This window comes from Mirounga angustirostris, unplaced genomic scaffold, assembly GCF_029215605.1.
Source record: "Mirounga angustirostris isolate CCGP_5_RB_7025 unplaced genomic scaffold, mMirAng1.0.hap1 SCAF_8, whole genome shotgun sequence".
In the NCBI taxonomy this organism is placed as follows: Eukaryota; Metazoa; Chordata; class Mammalia; order Carnivora; family Phocidae; genus Mirounga; species Mirounga angustirostris.
The window spans coordinates 139,269,046-139,288,101 of NW_026991716.1; the positions used below are offsets into that span (position 1 = coordinate 139,269,046).

The window sequence follows — 19,056 nt, forward strand, 5'->3', positions numbered from 1 at the left end:
CTCCTAGTCTGCCATTATTTCAAAAAGCTGGGACATTGGAAGAGAGTTTGATACAACTTAAGGACTCTAGGTACATTCAGCTTTCTGACCAGTCTTTTCAATGGCCTCCTAACTCTCAGTATTAGGACACAAGGATCTATAGGGGTATTTCCCAATATTTCCTCTTTGTGCTTTGGAGAAGCAACTCTCCAGATTGGGGATGAACTTCTCTGTGTCCTTACTGACACCAGAGCTACACTCTTCGGTTCTCAACTCCACTGTTATTGAACAGACCCTGCCTCTGCTTCGGAGTACTAAAGCAATTCAAATAGTGGGGGGTTACTAATAAACCTCAACAGGTTCCTATATTTAAACCTATTCCCTATTGTTTAGGCCCTCTAAGAGATAACCACCCTTTTCTCCTTAGTTCCTCTACCCCATTCATTTATTGGGCTGAGATTTCTTAGGGGAAAATAATTCTAGAATTTGATAGCAACCAAAATAGCCAACCAGGTGAATCATCTGACCCTTCAACATCTTTTATTTTCTCCATCTCTGATGGCACTAAAGCTAATTCTAAGGATACTAACCATTTGTCCTAATTGGATCAGCTGTAACCCTTCACATGGGCAAAATCCTCAACTGACATTGGTAGAATCCACAGTGTACCTCCTATTAAGATGCAAGTATATCCCTCAAAACATGTCTCCAGAATTAACACCCTATACATAGAAAGGCCCTTCAAGGCATCAAGCCTGTAATAGAAGATTAGAAGATTTAGGGCCTCATCTCTTGGCACTGGTCCTTGTAATACTCCTGTTTTGCAAGGAAATCTATGGCCACAGATGGAGATTTGTCCAGGATCTCTGAGTCATAAAAAATATTGTTATTCATCAATACCTTGTTGTTTCAAATCCCCATACTTTCTTAGCCTCCATCTCCACAGAGAGTAATTTTTTATGATGGATTTATGCAGTGCCTTCTTTAGAATCCCTATGGATAAGGACAGCCAATAGTTATTTGCCTTTACTTGGGAAGGAAAGCAACACACCTGGAATGGTGATGCCCCAGGTTTTTTGTTTGTTTTTAAGACTTTATTTATTTGAGAGTGAGAGAGAGTGAGAGAGAGCATGAGCAGGGGGAGGGGCACTGGGATAGGGACAAGCAGACTCCCTGCTGAGCAGAGCCTGATGCCGGGCTCCATCCCAGGACCCTGAGATCCTGACTTGAGCCAAAGGCAGACACTTAACCGACTGAGCCAGCCAGGTGCCCCCATCCCAGAGTTTTACTGGAAGTCCTTCCAACTTCTCCCAAACCTTAAAAGTGGATTTAGATGATATAAAATTACCTGGAGACTCTAATTATACTGTATCAGCGACTTGCTTCTCTGTTGCCCTTCTCAGGCCTCTTCTTACAGGAACAGCATCCACATTTTAAAACTTTTAGCCTTGAAGGGACACAAAGTCTCCAAGGATAAACTGCAATTTGCTCAAACTCATGTTTGATGTTTGGGGCTCCTGACCTCAGGTTAAGAGCTACATTTAGATCCAAACAGGCTTCATGATATTCTGAACTCCCCAAAACTAAGTGCCAATTATGAGGTTTTCACAGGCTAACTGGCTACTGTTTAAACTGAATTCCAGACTTCTCTCTTATAGCCCAACCCCTATGTTATTATTAAAAAAAAACAAACCTGACCTTATTCTTAGGGAAGATCATTATGACTTAGCCTTTAAAACCTTAGAAGAAAGCTTGATAAATCCCCCTGCCTTTGGGCACCCAATTATCAACTTCCCTTTTCCATTTGTGTATTTGAAAAGGAAGGGAATGCCCTTGAGCCATCTCACTGAAAAACATGGGGACCACCATTGACCCTTAGGGTATTGTAGCCAACAGTTGGGCCCATGGCAGGATACCCTGCTTGCCTCAGAGCCATTCCACTACCACCCTTTTGGTCAAGGCCACCAAAGAGATAGTCCTAGGACCTCCTTGAACCATCCTTGCACCTCATACAGTAGGAGCTCTCCTGAATTCTTATCACACTCAACATCTTTCTGCCAACTGCCTCACCCTCCATGAAATCTACTTGCACACTATTCCTCATATAACTCTTTCTCACTTAATAATCTCAACTGTGACTCTTCTTCCTCTGTGGATGATACTCTTCATGACTATTTGACTCTCACAGATCACCTCCTGAACCCCTGTAATGACCTTCAGGAAACTCCTTTGGATAATGCTGACTTTTCATGGTTTACTGATGGTTCTTTATTTAAAAGGTGAAAATGAGAAATATCATGCTGGGTATGCTATCGCAACTCCTTTTGAAGGTAGCAACTGCCCTCAGCTACCTCAGCACAATAGGCTGAATTGTATGCTCTTGGTTGGGGCTGCATTTTAGCCAAGGGCAAAACTGCAAATATTTATACTGACAGTTGGTATGCCTTTGGAGTAGCTGTGAAATGCTATGGCAAGAGGAAGGCTTCCTCACTCCCAGTGGTGAGAAAAGTAAAAATGGCCTTTATGTCCAGGAATTATTAGATGCCATACACTTGGCCAGCTGCTTTGGCCACTATCAAGGTCCCTGGGCATTCCAAACTTGATTTCCTAGAGGATAAAGAAAACCACTGGTTGATATTTCCACAAAGAATACTGCTCCCAAAGAGACCACCAACCAAATCTCTGTCTTGGTCCAAAGGGATGCTTCCCCAAATGACAATCTGGCAAAATTGACTATAGATGCCTAACAGTTGGCCCCAGAAAAGGAAAAACAATATTGGAAATCTAAAAACTATTGGTTTGATGAAAAAAAAAGAAAACTCTGGGTAGGGCCAAATAATAATCCAGTCCTGCTAGAGACTAAAATTCCCATTGCTGACTACGTTACATGCATTGAATCACTGGTCTGATAAAATGATAGCCTTTATGAACCAATACCAGTTGGGAAATACTAACAAGGCTGCAGAGAGTACCTACTTTGCTTGCCCTGCCTGCACAAAATACAATTCAGGAAATCCTGTCCACACTGCTCCTAAAGACTTTGAACTGCCCAATGGACCATGTGAGGTTTGGCAAATGGATTTTATTCAGCTTCCCTCAATTCATGGATATGAGTATGTCTTAGTAATGGTTTGTATATTTTCTCACTGGACTAGCCTTTTCTTAGAGATATGCTATTGCTGCTTCTGTAGCTAAAATCCTACCGGAAAAGATCATCCCCATCTGGGGGGAACTGCCCCCTCCTTGAACTGCATAATGACCAGAGAACTTACTTCACCAGTGAAGTGCTTTAACCCATATGTGCTATTTGGCCAATTTTTACAACACAACAACACGTTCACTGTAACATCCTCAGTCCTCATGGCTAGTCAAACTCACTAATAGCATCATTAAAACTCAATTGGCAAATTTTGTAGAGACCCTTCAAATATCCTTGCCAAAAGCACTGCCAGTAATCCTTCTAAACCTCAGATGTACCCCTTTTGGAACCCATAAACTCTCATCCTTTGAGATAATCACAGGACGTCTAATGCGCTTGGCACCTGCTTCTTTTAATCCACAGCTGGTAGAGGGAATTATACTTCAATATTACAAAGCCTATTTGCTTCTGTGGAGAATAACCATGCTTTAGTAGGACAATCTTTCCACAGTGCGTTCCTGGGAGACAAAGACCTTAAACATCTAATTGCATCCTGGAGATCTTTGTCTATCAGACAGGCTCTTCAACCCACTGGAAAGTCCCTGATCAGGTATTATTAGCCAACCTTTGTGCCACCAAACTCTAAGGAATAGACTCTTGGATCCATGTGTCACCTCTAAAGAAAGCAGCAAACCCTGATTAGACCTGCATACTAACTGATGACCTGAAAAGAAAGATTTCCAGGAATTTAAAGCATACAAGAGCTGAAAGAGACAGCTTTCTCAAGATGACTGGACCAAAAATGACATGCCCAACATGGTGACACTAGTTCAGCACTTTACAGTGATCTCCAATGCTTACCTTTGATGGGAAATGCCTGAGAGTTCTCCCTCTTACCCATCCTTGTTACTCAGATGGGACTCAACAGTTTCCAATCTACGTACTTTCCTTCCAACATGGGACATGACAACCAGGAAAGGGCCTTCCTGGCACCAAGCAATGAAACCACTAATTTACAATTAGTAAAGTAGAGTTGGGAACCCAGAAGGGGAACTTTCACACACTACCACTCACCATAAGAAGTATACCTCACACTCCCCAACAGAAAGCAGCTTACTTTACACACCCCGGCAGGAGGAAGGAAGAACTTCTCTTTGCCCAGCAACAGCCTGGCCAGTGAGAATTCAGCCCTTCCCAGCTCCCCCCTTCCCCTATAAAAGCAAACCCCTCTTCTCTGTTCTCTGGATTTGCCTATAGTTTACCACAGTTTGTGTGTCCACAGCTGCAATTCCTCTGCTATTCCCAAATGAACTCATTTGGTGGGTAAAATAACTGGGTCTTTTGTTTTTTACAAAAAAACAAATGTATCAGTCATTTACCTATTTTTATCACAGGTACTCTCATTGCATTACTATACCACAATTTGTTTATCCATTCACCTATTGATGAAGACCTGGATTGTTTCACAATATAGCCTATCTTGATAAATATTCCATGTGCACTTGAAAAGAATACATATTTGGCTGTTGAGTAAAATATTCTACAGCTGCCAATTAGGTCAAGTTGTTTGATAGTGTTAGCCAAATGCTCCATATCCTTACTGATTTTCTGTGTGTTCTGTTATTGAGATGTATTAAAATCTTCAACTTTAATTGTGGATTTGTATTTTTTTTCTTTACAGCTCTACCTGTTTTTACTCCATGTTTATTGAAACTCTGTTATTAAGTGTGTAAACATTTAGGATTATTATATCCTTTTTATGAATTAACACTTTATCATTATGACATTGCCCTCTTTATTAAATTCTTTGTTCTGAAATCTACCAGTTTGTTAACATACAAGCTAACATTAAGAAAAAAAACCCTAATGTTAGCATGATATGTCTTTTTCTATCCTTTTATTTATTTATTTATTTATTTATTTATTTATTTATTTATTTATTAAGATTTTTTATTTATTTATCTGAGAGAGAGAATGGGAGGCAGAGAGCATTAGAGGGGGAGAATCAGAGGGAGAAGCAGACTCCCCGCTGAGCAGGGAGTCCAACGCGGGACTCGATCCCGGGACTCCAGGATATCGACCCGAGCTGAAGGCAGTCGCCCAACCAATTGAGCCACCCAGGCGCCCCTCTATCCTTTTATTTTTAATAAATTGTGTCTTCATAGTTAAAGTAAGTTTCTTATAGGCAGCATATATTTACGTCTTGCCGTTTTATCCAATCTAAAAGTCTCTGCCTTTAATTGAGGTGTCAAGAACATTTACATTTAATGTGATTATTTATATGGTTTGATTTAGGTGTATCATCTTACTATTTTCTAATCTATTCTTTTGTTATTTTTTCATGCCTTTTTTGTGTTATTATTGTGCCTCTATTTTATCTTCTTTATGGGCTTATCAGCTATAGCTTTTTGTTATTTTAGTCATTGCTTAGGGATTATGTACGCATTATAGTATCCATTTTTAACTTATCAGAGTCTGTTTTAGAGTAATGTTATGCCAGTTTTCACATAGTGTAAGAACTTTCATGAGTATTCTTTGATTTTTTTTCTATATCCAGCTTTGTCCTATTGTCATACTTTACATATACATATGTAATAAACCCTATAATATATTCTTTTACTTCATTCAAAGAGTTCAATATTTAAATAACATTTAAGTAATAAAAAATACTATATTTAATCATTTAAACATTCCTGGTGCACTTTATTCTCATGTTACCATCTGATATAATTTTCCTTCTGCCTCAAGGACTTTGTAAAATATTTACTGTAGTGGGGTTCTGCTAGTGATAAGCTCTTTAGCTTTTGTATGTCTAAAAAAATCTATTTCACCTTTGTTTTTTTTAAATTCATTTTTGCTAGGTATAGAAATCTAGGTTGAAAGATTTTCTTTCAGCACTTAAAGCTGTTGCTCAACTGTCTTCTCTCTTGTTTTTTTTCCAACAAGAAATCTCCTGTCATCCTTCCTTTTGTTTTTCTGTATATAAAGCTTTTTTTTTTTTTGTCTACTTTTAAAGTTATTTCATTTATCACTGGTCTTAAGCCCATTGATTATTGTGTGCTTGATGTACTTTTCTTCATGTTCTTTGAAAACTTTTCAGGCAATATTTCCTCAAATAGATTTTGTGTGTTGTGTGTGTGGGGTGTGTGTGTGTGTGTGTGTGTGTGTTAGTGTTGTTTTTTTTTTTTTATCCTCCCTTCTCCCACCTTTTTTCAGAGACTCTAATTACACATATATTAGGCTGCTTGAAATTGTCCCAAACAGTTCAGTGATAATCTCCTTTTAAAAAAGTAAATTTGCTAAGTTTCAGTTTGGATAGTTTCTTTGTTGTCATTAAATTCACTAATATTTTCTTCTACAAAGTCTAATCCACCATTAATCTCATCCAGTGTATTTTTCATCTCAGACACTGTAGTTTTCCTCACTGAGAGTTCAATTTAGGTCTGTTTTTATAGGCTTCATGTCTCCATTTAATTCTTTGAACACATGAAATATACGTACAGTGACTATTTTAATGTCCTTGTGTGCCACTTCTAACATCTGAGTCAGTTCTGGTTCAATTCTGATTGAATAATGTGTCTATTCATTATTGGTCATATATTCTTGCTTCTGTGCATGACTTACAATCTTTAATTGAATGCTAGACATTTGTTAATTTGCCATGTTGGACTTCTGTATTCCAAGAAATATTCTTGGACTTTGTGTTGGAATATAGTTACCTGGTAATACTTTTATCCATTAAGGTATTGTTTTAAAAATTTAGTAGTTGAGTCCAGAGGAGCATTTCATTTAGAGAAAATTATTTCTCACTACTGAGGAAAACTCCTTCTGAGTATTCTATTTAGTGCCCCATTAAGTGTAAAGTTTTCCAGTCTGGCTGCTGGAGAGAAGCAATGTTCCCAGCCCTGTGTAGGAACTAATCCTTTCAGGTAGTTCTTAATATAATCTGTGGATTATTTCTCTATACAGCTTTTTTTCTCTCCAGACTTTGTCCTACAAACTCTATCTTCCAGACTCTCAGATCTGTCTTTTCAACTGCAGGAACCTAGTGGGTTCTGCCTGGGATATTTCTCCCTATGCCAGAGCCTGAAGAATCTCTTTAGGCAGTCAGAGAGGGCAATCATAGAGATCATTTTTCTCTGTCTCTCAGGAATCACTGCCTTGTTGCTGGTGTCTTGAAAATTTCCCTAGCCCAGTTTTTTTTTTTTTTTTTAATTTGTTTCAGACCAGGAAGGGATAAACCTAGTCCCTGATTCACTGTCTTGATGGAAATGGAAGACAGATACTTTATTATTACAACAATTGTTAAAAATCTAGCTTGACCTGAATGTGCTAATCAAAACAGAAGCAACACTCTTGTTAGAGTTTCATTCAGTTCAGACTATTTTAGGTTAATAGATAGATGACAAGAATCATCTTTCCCCAGCTTCAACCTTTTTTTCCCATTATCTCCACACAAACCTTGGAAGTCAACTCATGTAAGCCTAGAAAAAGATAATGAAAGAAGATTGCAAGGTATCCTCACCCTGAAGCAACTCCTTTCCAGACCTGAAAATCTTGGGATCTAGGACTCTCAGCAAAGAGAAATTAGGACTTTATCTGAGAGGGTGTCATAGACCACCACTGACTTAGCAGATAATAGCTGAGAATTACTATTTCTTACAAATTTCTTAAACCCAGTGAAGCAAACATAATGACAGTACCAACAGTTTTCTAGAATGCTTTTGCAAAATTATAGCCCAAGAAAGGAACCACTGAACTGGACCACTTGCAGTCCACATTTAAGTCATCTACCATACTGCGAACACTCTTCCCCTGCAATAAGCAATGATGGTTGCAAACTAGCTATTGACCAGCTCTCAGACTCGAGTTTGATTGTTAATGGAAAGTAACTTTCGTGGAAATATTTTTGATGCTGGGGTCAATAGGATGGTCAAATTTCAGGAAAAGACTAAAGAAAATGTTTTATTTGAATTGGTATTGGTATTTTGCAAAATACTTAAAGTATGCTGCTTGCTCTTAGGAATATATTATTTGTCTTTAGGAATGAAGAGGATTTGCCTAAAAAATAACTTACTGAAAATTAAATAAATGTTACAGTAATAGCTTTGAAATCAAGGTATTAATCTGGAAAAAAAAGAAAGGTAGTACAAAACATCAAGCTAATATTTGATATTAAATATATTAATACAATTAAATAAAGAGAAAAATGACAACATTTCAAATATGTGTTTCTTCTAAGATAAGGTTTCAAACTTCGAGGGCTTTTAGTTTATTCTACATTCTACTCTTAAATGATAAAAATGGGAATAAAGTAGAGGACAATATAAAATGCCATTGAAAGTTGAACAAATTAATAATTTTGTTAGAAATAGTTGTATAGAATGAAGACAAAACCTGTAGGCTCATGAAGCATGTTATAACATATGGTAGGACATTTTACCGTGTCATTAAAAATTGACCTGTTACTTTGCTTAAGCAAGAGAAAGGTTCTTGGGAGATTAGGTTCAATGAAACACAAATTAGCTCTCTCTGCCTGTCTGTCTCTCTCGCTTTCAGCAGGAGTATTACATTTCTAGGAGAAAAGTGAAAAAAGATAGAGGAAACTCTTGAGCTCTTACTTGCTTTCGTGCTTGAGTGTTGACAGCCAGCACCTATTGCCCTGCCAAGAACGCCTCTGGCTAGAGAGAAGAAAGGCTGCATTCATGATAAAAGCTCTTTGGGCTCAGTTTACTTTTCCAAGTTAGCTTTAAAGCAGTCGAGATACAGAACTTCAGGGTCCTTGCTAATATGTCAAACTGACCTTTCTGGGGGAAAAAATTAACTTTAAAAACTGGTGCTAAGCATAAAGATCAGAAGACGGTAAAGAGAAAGGCTGTATATTATTCTATTATCTAAAATGAATCCTAAAATATGAATTAATAACTAGGATCTTAAAGCCATGGATGACTTCAAAATAATATAAAAATATATATCTATTGATATTTGATGCTGACAGTGGCATTGCTAAATTTAATTTAAAAAGGCATATCGAAACAAAGCTATTCTATTTGAACTAAATTAGGTATATGCATTTCTCTTAGAGTTGCTATCAAATGCATCAACATTTTCTTTATAAACAATTAAAATAATTGTGTGATTTTGTTTTATCTAAAATCTGTTTCTCCCATTTTGTTTCTCACCATTTAGCACTATTCTATAACACCCAGTAGTCAATTGATAAATATTTGTTGATTATACTGAATGAGCCACTGACAATTATTAGGATTTTAGAAAGTAGTGAATGGAAAATAATCTTACACAATAAATTGATGCTTTGTCACATTCTTTCCACAGCAAGCTGAGTCTTTAGACAACAGAAGTCAGATGATACGTTCCCCACATTCCCCCTCCTTACCCTCCTCTAGGTTTTCATACCACTTAGGATACAAAATCCAAGCTTCTCACCATTGTCTACGAGCCTATATGATCTGGGCCAGCCCGACCACACTCCCCATCCTCACCGCGCTGGCCTTCTTCCAGTTCCTCAGATGTAGTTCACTAGTTGTCTCTTTGCCTGGAACACTCTACCTTCTGGAGCTTCACATGCCTGGCTCTTTCTCGCCATTACGTCTCAGCTCACGAACCTTGAGACGAAATCTAAAGTAGGCTCTCATTCTTCTTTTCTCTCTGGATGATGTGACTCCATATTGACTTCTACCACAGCTCTTACCATTAGTTGATATTAATCTTAATTAACAAACATTTATTTGTTTCTCTTGAATTGTTTTCCCTCCACCCACCCACTCTGAGAATACACGAGGTCCCTGATAAGGCGAGTGACTCTCTTTTTCATGACTGTATTTTTAGAACTTTAACAGTGCCAGGCACATTGTAGGGCTCCCTTATATATACAGTTAAATAAATGGACCGGTGAATGAATGGATGAATGAATGCAAAGTACACTATCAGCCAAGACCCAAACATCATATGTATTTAGAAGGATGGTGGAAAATGAGCATTAATTTTTTTTTTAATTTAACTATGCCTGAAAAGCAATGTTAATATTAGTCATTTCTCTCTATTTCATGAAGGACTGTGCCTTTAGACAGTTGTCATTGGTTTCAGAATACAGTACTGTAGTCATGTTGAAATGATATGAAGGAAAAAGTGTCTAAGTGTCTCATGGAAATTTAATTATACCACATTAAAGAAAGGCAATGGGGTTCATTCTTTCATGCTAAGAATGTAGAGAAAATATTCTTCAATAATAATAATATCACTCATAAGCATAATAGCATACACATTTTAGGCAATAAATCAAAGCTATTAAAAAACACTGTCCCAGAGAATAACTTTATAGCACAACACGTGTTTCTTCAGCTAGGGATGGGGGTGTTTTGAGAACTGTTTCTAAAAATGAAAATGTATAATAAAAAAAAAAACAACAACAAGCTAAATGGGCAAGTGTTTTTCAGTCTCCAAAACTAAACTTAATAGGGACCACTTACATTGTTGATGGCAGAATCATCAATTAAATTTTACAGCAGAGCTGAGTAAGAAATCAATCAACAAAATATTAGTTGCTCATCACAACAAATTCTGGCAGACAACGTTATTACCTTAATGATACGATATTGGAAGGAAAAAAGTAAGGAAAATGGCTTAGCATCTCCCAAAGGCATGCAATATCGTTCCAAATCAATTTGAATTTATAGCTATCCCAAGTCATCTATAATAACCTCATTCCATAAACACTAAATTTTGAATACCTTTTTAAAAACCAGAATCAATATACATTCAAAACAACCAGGTGCTCTATTTACATGTCATTCTGATATAGCTGAATGAAAGACTTTCATATACAACCTCAGTTTGAAAATTATAGCTGTGGATGTATTTTCAGATGTCACTAAGGGAGTATTTATAAGATACCTCACACTTAAGCAAGATACTAAAATAAAAAAATGAAGCTCAGCTGAAAAAAATTACCAAGGGAAATGAGGTATAACCGAATTGCCTAAGACCAAAAAACTGAGTTTCTTTTGTCAATTTTAAGGGAAGTAGGAAAGCATGACTACAAGCTTATCGTGGAAATCCTTATAAATTCTCAAGAGATGGTAGAAATTCAGAAACAGGAGGGAGAAAGCATATATATGTGCCCGGTCATTTTGCACAATATAGTGACAAACAGAAAATGTACTTGGAGACTATCTGGCACTTCACATCCACTTTCCAACCCTGTCCACTCAGCTTTCTGTCCCAGGAAGCTGAGCCATAGGGGCTACATTGGGCATCTTGTTAGTTCTGGTCAATTGTGAAGCTCCTGAAGAAAATGGACAAAGGGTGAGAGGTGTTTATTTCTTAGGGGTCACCGGGTATAGTAGACTTGGCTGAGAAGTGAACCATGGAGCAACGTGCATAATATTTAGGGTTGGTTTTATAAAGCCCTTTACCGTCAAACAGGGGTTGCAGCAGAAACTGGAACAGTCTGGAGATTAATGACCCCTGGTCAGAAGCTAGAAAAACTAAGATTATTGTGAGCACACTCCATTACTTTCATCAGTCTTCCTTGGATTTAAAATAAAATTCTGTATGGAATGCTTCCCAGTTCAAAGTAAAAGGAAATAGACAAGAAGAATAGAAAAAATAAATCTGAAGAATAGAGGAAAAGATACCACGGCACTCCATGGGAATAAAGCTGTTGACTTTATCATAGGGATGCTATTTACTTAGCCTGATGATACTTGAAGGGAATTGTATCAGCCCAAGACCAAGGAACATGACTCTAGTAAAGACTTAACAATCTTTGAGAACAAACAAACAAAAAAAAATCGGACATCCTTAAAACAGTCCCGCAGGCTCAGGAACAAGATGAATTTTGTAAGAAGGAGCATAAAGAGATGAGATTGCGGCCCTGCCCAGACTCGGTCCTGAAAGGCAAATAGAAATCTGGAAATAAAAACTGGAAAAATGGAAATCAGAGCGACTCACTGCCAGAAAAGGAACCATCATATTTCATAAGCTAGAGAAACATAGTTCCTTCTAGAAGTTTTGGCAAAATGAAAATAAAGCCACTGTCATCAGCACGACTGTTCTCCAATAACTTAAGGCAACACAAGGAGGGGAAAGGATGTTAGTTTGCACAAGGGTGGAAAGCTGAACCTGGAACACAAGCTCAAAGGTGTTTTGTTTTGTTCTTCAATCCGCCAATACACACTGAAGATAAAAATTGCTCCTCGTGGGCTCAGCAAGGGGCGTGTGGCAAACTAACAGTCATCTGGGGAAACGTGAAGGGCACATTTTTTTCTATGGAAGCTCAGGGAGGAAGTCACTTGCCCCACCTCACAGTGCAGGCCGGCATCTTCAAGAATCCCATCCTTCACTACTGGGGCAAAACTCTGGTTCATAAAGGCCCTGAAACTTTTGGACTAAAACTAAGTTGAAAGATTGACTTGGCATTTTAATCCATTTCACTTTTGTGCTTCAGTGCTGTGAATAATTGACAGGTGGCTAAAATAACCATCCATAATATCACAGCTAAAGTCTTGAGAGACGTGATGTATATTTAAAAAGCTGTATCTCAGAGGGCTGCTTTGGGCAAATGACCTCTTTTTAGATTAAATCTACATTCTAAAAACTTCAAAATTCTGTGTACTATAGTCTTAAGATGTAACTAAAAGTGTACAAAACTTTTTTTCAATAGCAACTGTCGAATTATATTTTATTTCTACACATCAATTAGTTTTGTTGATAAGCCAAATTGTAGTTTAATGGTAAATGCCTTAAAATTTTCCTTTTGGAGAAAATAGATGATAGATACAGATGGATACATACGTAAGTGGATGGATAAACGATACTACATAATGTTATAACAGGTTACACTATAATGATGTGCTGGATGCTTTATTTTTTAAGATTTGTTTATTTATTTGAGAGAGAGAGGGTGAGGGGAGAGGCAGAGGGGGAGGAAGAGAGAGTCCCTGCTGAGCACAGAGCCTGAAGTGGGGCTCAAACTCAGGACCCTGAGCTAAATCTGAGGTCCAATGCTTAACCAACTGAGCCACCCCCAGGTGCCCCAAAGTGCATTGTTTCATGTAGATTCTTCAACACCTCTATCATGTGGGTACTTTCCTTCTACTTTTTAACCATCCAGAGATAATAAACAGTATAACCATGACTACAGCTTTAATCTGATGCCAAAGTCTATATTTGTTTTCTTTTCCTTTCGGAATTTTTAGATTTTGAAATAACTTCAGATTAGAGAAAAGAATTGCACAAAGAACTCTCATACATTCTTCATCCAGAGTCCCCAAATGTTGGTGTTTTATCACATTTAGTTTATCATCTCTCTCTCTATCAATACACAATGCATACCACATGTATATACATACAGATTTTTTATAAATCATCTGAGAGTAAATTGCCAACATGAGTTTCTTTATCCCTAAATATTTCAGTTTGTATTTCTTGAGAACAGTAAAATTGTCTTACAAAAACACAAGACAGTTATGAAAACCAGAAAAAACTAATATAAGACTGTTATATAATTTAACCCTATTCTTACTTATAAATTGTATAATTATATCCATAATGTCCATTCTCCATAAGTAATGTTCTGGCCCAGAGTTTAATGAGGGATCGCATATTACATTTGGTTGTTATGTCGTTTTAATCTCTGATCTGGTTCAGTTCTTCATCTGTCTTTTTTCTTTCATAACCTTGACACTTGCTGTTGAGTACAGGCCAGTTATCCTGTAAACTATCCCTCAATTCAGGTTTACCTAAGGTTTCTTCACATTGATTTGGCCCAACATGTCACCTTAGATCACTTGGCTGAAATGGTGTCATTTTTCCTTTTAGTATAAGTAAGCATTTTTCTGGGGAGATAATTAAGGCCATGCAGATATCTGGTTGGTAATGAAACTTCTACTCACTAGTTTAGCATCCATTAATGGTCCTTGCCTGAATCAATGATTATTATGACAATTGCCAAACTGTGATTTTCTAAATGTGCCAATCCATCCACATTTGGCATTTCACTGAGGGAAAAGCCCTTCTAACCACATGTTCATTTATATGTTTGTTTGATTAAATCTATATAGATGCACCAATTCTTATTTTACTGGATTATAATCTCTTGATTATTTATTTATTTTTAAAGATTTTATTCATTTATTTGAGAGAGAGAGAGAGAGAGCACGAGGGAAGAGGCAGAGGGCGCGGGAGAGAGAGTCCCTGCTGAGCGTGGAGCCCGACATGGGGCTCCATCTCAGCACCCTGAGATCAGGACCTGAGCTGAAACCGAGAGTCCGAGGCTTAACCGACTGAGCCACCCAGGCACTCCTCTTGATTATTTAATGCTCAAATTCTCCTAGGTTTTGCCAGTGGGAACCTCTTTAAGCTGGACCCTGTGTCTTTTTGGCATGTCTCCGTTGTCATATGTGTCCCCTCTTATTTTCTGGAGCAAGAAGATGTTCCAGACTCATATTATAATTTCCCCGGAAATCAAACCTATTCCAGAATCAACTCTTTATCCAATGAGTCTTGTTCTTGTTTTTGGCGGAAAAAGTGTTTAGAAACCAAGACCTGAGTGGTAGGTGTACTCACGGCTACTGAGATGACATTGCTTCTAGATTCCCTCGGAAGACAAAGCTAGGAATACATGTGTTATACACAAAAATGTCTATGGCAGCCCTGACTTCACAGTGATAACTGTAATTGCAATCACACATCAGAGTTTATTCTAGACTTCTTCCTTTCAATATCTGTTTCTTCTCATTTTGTTGATTTCTTTTTTTTTAACATCATAAAACATTAACATGATTTCAAAGGTCAAAATATACAAAAAGATAAAGTCAGAAAAGAGTCACTCTCTTTGTCTCACCCATTGCCACCCCTCGTGCCTTCCACTCAGTTCCAGCTCACCTCCTGGAGGTAATCGATCTCATTTGTTTTTGGTTTAGTCATCCTTTCTTTTATAAAAATAAGCAGACATATACATATTTTCTTATCCCTTAGGAGTTGGGCTCCTGGTTAAAAACCTAATTGTGATTTTTTCACGCCAGACTATAGTGACTGTAGGGGCTTTATCTGGCAGGCTCCGGGGGCACTGCCTTCCCCACACCAGACCTGGGCTCAGCCAGTGCACTGCAGGCTCTGAGTGGGGTTGCAGCCAAGGTTCCAGAGCCCGGCTGGGTCATGCTCTTCTTCTGTCTGCCTTCTCAGACCCAGTGCCTCCTCCCCAGGTCTCTTTATCTGAGGCCTTCAGCCAGCCTTTTCAGGCTCCTCTGATGAGGGCTCCCATTGGGGTTGGGCGGGGGGGACACCTGGAAGGCACTTTCTTCCCACTCTGACTCAGTACGCACTTTGAGTCTTCCTGTTACCTCCCCTCACTCCCACCCAGGGTCCCTAAAACTGCAGTGGGCTCTCTCAAACAGGGAGACGCCCCCATGTCTGTGCTGACCCACTGACTCTCCCCCCTGCACCTTTCCATGGAGGAAAGTGAAACAGGGGGATGGCATTTCCTTTGGCTTTAGACTCTTGCTTATACCATCACGGTAGGTGATTCAAGGCTTCATTTATCTATGGTTCCTCTGACACCCAAGTCAGCTGAGCTCTTGATGGATTTCCATTTACTGTTACACAAAGGGTAACACGATATAGGTTACCTTTTGCATTTTGCTTTTTTTGTCTAGTAATACCTTCTGTAAATCACTACACACCACTGTGTAGAGGTCTTCCTCACTGTCTTCCCAGCTGCATAGTACTCCACACTTTTCCAAGTGTGGGCACTTTTCCAGGTTTAGGCATTTAGGTTTTTCCAAGATTTTTCAACTATAAACAATTACCTTGTATATATGTATTTCATGTTGTTGGCCTTTAGCGAATTCATGTTGTTGTAGAGAAAATATATTTTTAAAACACACTATCTTGAGTAAACTTACAGTGTGATTTCTAGAAGACCTAACTTTTGCAATCAGTTCTTAAAAAAAAAAATAGAAGCCAACTGTTCACATTTATCATCAAGTGTTTCCTTTAATGTACTAGTAGGTGAGGTTTCTCTATGAGTTCTGAAATTTTATGCCAACCAAAAAATCAGCAAATTGCCTCAGCATAGAAAAGGAATTCACCAAGTGTATCACTGGACTTCACTCTTTTTTTGGGGGGGGGGGGACTCCTTGAGATTATAGGATTGTTTTTTCCTGAATTGCAGTAACAAGTATTTGGGGTAAGGATAATGATCAAACACTAAAGAAAAAGAGAGATACATATCGGAAGTAATTGCAAAGGGAAAAGCAGGACAGCCATCCTCAATTTCCATCAGAAGTACAAAACCAGCTCTATTCAGGGCTGTAATATTCTCTCCCGAGGTCGAGTTTCAGCTTTAGCCTAATTTTCCACAGAAATGGTATTTGTAAGCTGGAGACTATCAGCTGTGTTCTTATTTCTGAAGCCTGCTTTCAATGCATTCCTCTTCCTTCCTTGCTCCTCTGTCACCTTTAACTGCTCACCCTTCTGCTCTGTGAAATTGAAGCAAATTGCAATGTATTCTATAAGATTCAAGCTAGAAGAATCAGAGTTATTCAGATATAAAGAACATAATATAGCAAAGTCCTTGGATGAGAAAATAGTAAGCAGAGAACTTTCCAATCTCAGGACTGAGTATGAAGGCTTCTATGTTAACATGAATATATAAGGCTGAGGTCAGAAATCAAATGTAAATGACACATTCATGGAAAGTATCTACTTGCCGGGTAGGATGTTTCATTCTTAGAGATGGAAATCAATTTGTTTTAAATTGACTGAAGTTCATTTATACAAAACAGAACCCTTGTACAATAGAGCATAAACTGACAAGATAAGTATTCATTCTGAGCCTCTAAAATGGAAAAGAACAGTTCACAACTGCCAAGATGAAGGTCTCCATCTGGCATTTCAGATTTACTGGTATTTTATGAAAGTCAGTTTTATGTTATAGAGCAATTCCCTGCCAGAGGAACAAAAGGCAGGACTAATTCTTGCTTTAAAAAAAAAAAATGTGAATCCATAACAAAGGTACATATCTGTTGCCCTTCCATTTCTTATCTGTAAACTGCATTAGTCGTTTATAGGTCACAGACATTAATCAGATTCAAATTAATAACAGAGACCCATCAAAATACAGATAGGTCAGATAGTGATGAACAGTTTTTCCAGCGCCCACTTTCCATATCCAAGGTATGACTTCGCTTGGAGCTGTCTAGACTGCCCCTGGGGGAGAGCCCACTCTAAGTGGGGTAAAATGCTCCCCATCTCTTCCTTCTGGTCCTGATCAGTACTAAGGGCAGAGGAATACTGAGCACCACTGCCTGCTCCTTAGCAACCTCCTTCACCTCCATCACTGTAACAGAGAGGGCTAATCTCACGGCAGTGGTAGTTCATCAACTGGGCTGTGCTTATGATGAGAGGGGTCAATCAGAAGTAGGGCATTGGAAGTTCATGCAATTTAGCCAGGAGCCCTGAGTGACCAAAACCTGGAGATCACAATTTATACTAGGTGGGAACTAGAAGGTCCTCTTTGGCCTCAAGACTATCTAGGCCATGTGGTCCAGAGTAGGCTTTACTCAGGAGACACCCATGGCGCTTTGGGGACGGGCCCGGCTGGTAGGAAGGGGAGCCTTCAATTCTCACTTCATGGGAGTTGCTTCTGTGTGTGATCTTCCCCAGGGTCACTCACTAGCAGGATGGGATGGGCAGGACCGGTGTGTACCAAATACTCCAAAACCTACCCACCAAAGCCTTGTACACATCCGTCCACTCAAAGTAGGCCTGACTCACATCCGTACCTCCCCAACGAGCCTATCAGATTGTCCCTTTACTAATAAGCAATTTGTCTTAGATCAATCTTTTGTGTTTTATCATTTTTAAATTCATTTCATTATTCAAGCTTTGTGGGAAAGCAAAATATCTTTTGTAAATAGTTGCTTATGGAATTTTTATATGGAGGTTAATTTTATGGCATCAGCTCAGTTCGGTAGGTTAGAGTCTAATCTTCGGATTCATCAAAACTGGCTTGAAATCCAGCTCTAGGAATTATTAGTTATGTAACATAACCAGTTGATAATGGTTGCTAATCTGGGCCTAGTTTCCCTATCCATAAAATGAGGAAAATGACATTTACCACATGGGGTTTCTGTTAGGATTAAATGTGATAAGGTATAGTGAGCACGTGACATGGTGCCTGGCAATATTAAGTGCCCAATCAATCCTACCCATCACTGTCAGGTCATGAACGTTGTGGAAAAAAAAAAAAAAATCTAATTCAGACCAGATAATAGAAACTCATTGCTTTTAACATAAAACTGAAAAAAATTAAAATTAAAACTATAATTATTTCAAGAATGTTTGAAAAACCAAGGTTTGTTTTAGCAATGGATATAAAAATTCTCCACCAGAAATTTAGTTTTTGTTTAGGCAGAGGCTGCAGGGCATTCGCTTTTGTGTGTAATTAATTCACATATTTTCTCTATCACACTGAAAGATCCTTTTGAAACAAGCAAATCCTTCATTTTCTGAAACTTTGCCTGTCACAGCCAGAGACAACAGGCTTTTAAATTTCATAGTTAACGTTTTCGGTTACTTAGATTTTCTTTTTCGTTCTTGGTTCCCAGAGGACAAGTATTAATCTTGAAATAAGCCAATCACAGTGTGGAGAAAAAACTCTAGAGCAGAGCTGAGGTTGTCTGCGTGTGCCCCCTGGAGGGGGTGGTTACCTTGTAACAAGGGCACAGACCTTGTGGGGAAAGTCTGGAAGAGTCTGAGGAGCAGAGGTTCCAGTCACTTCCAGAGGAAGGCAAATTACTGAGACTTTTATTCTTTAGAAATGTGGTTAAAAGAAGACTAATGCACACTAATGATGAGGAAAGCCATTTCTAGATTAGTTGAATAATCTGAATTATAAAACATTCTTTTATGCA

The 19,056-nt window shown here is 38.3% G+C and overlaps 1 protein-coding gene across 4 annotated transcripts in view; it reads right to left on the minus strand.

Moving 5' to 3' along the window:
- Positions 1-19,056, minus strand: part of PRKN (parkin RBR E3 ubiquitin protein ligase) — a 1,287,790-nt gene that overhangs the window by 605,762 nt on the left and 662,972 nt on the right. The window lies entirely within an intron of this gene.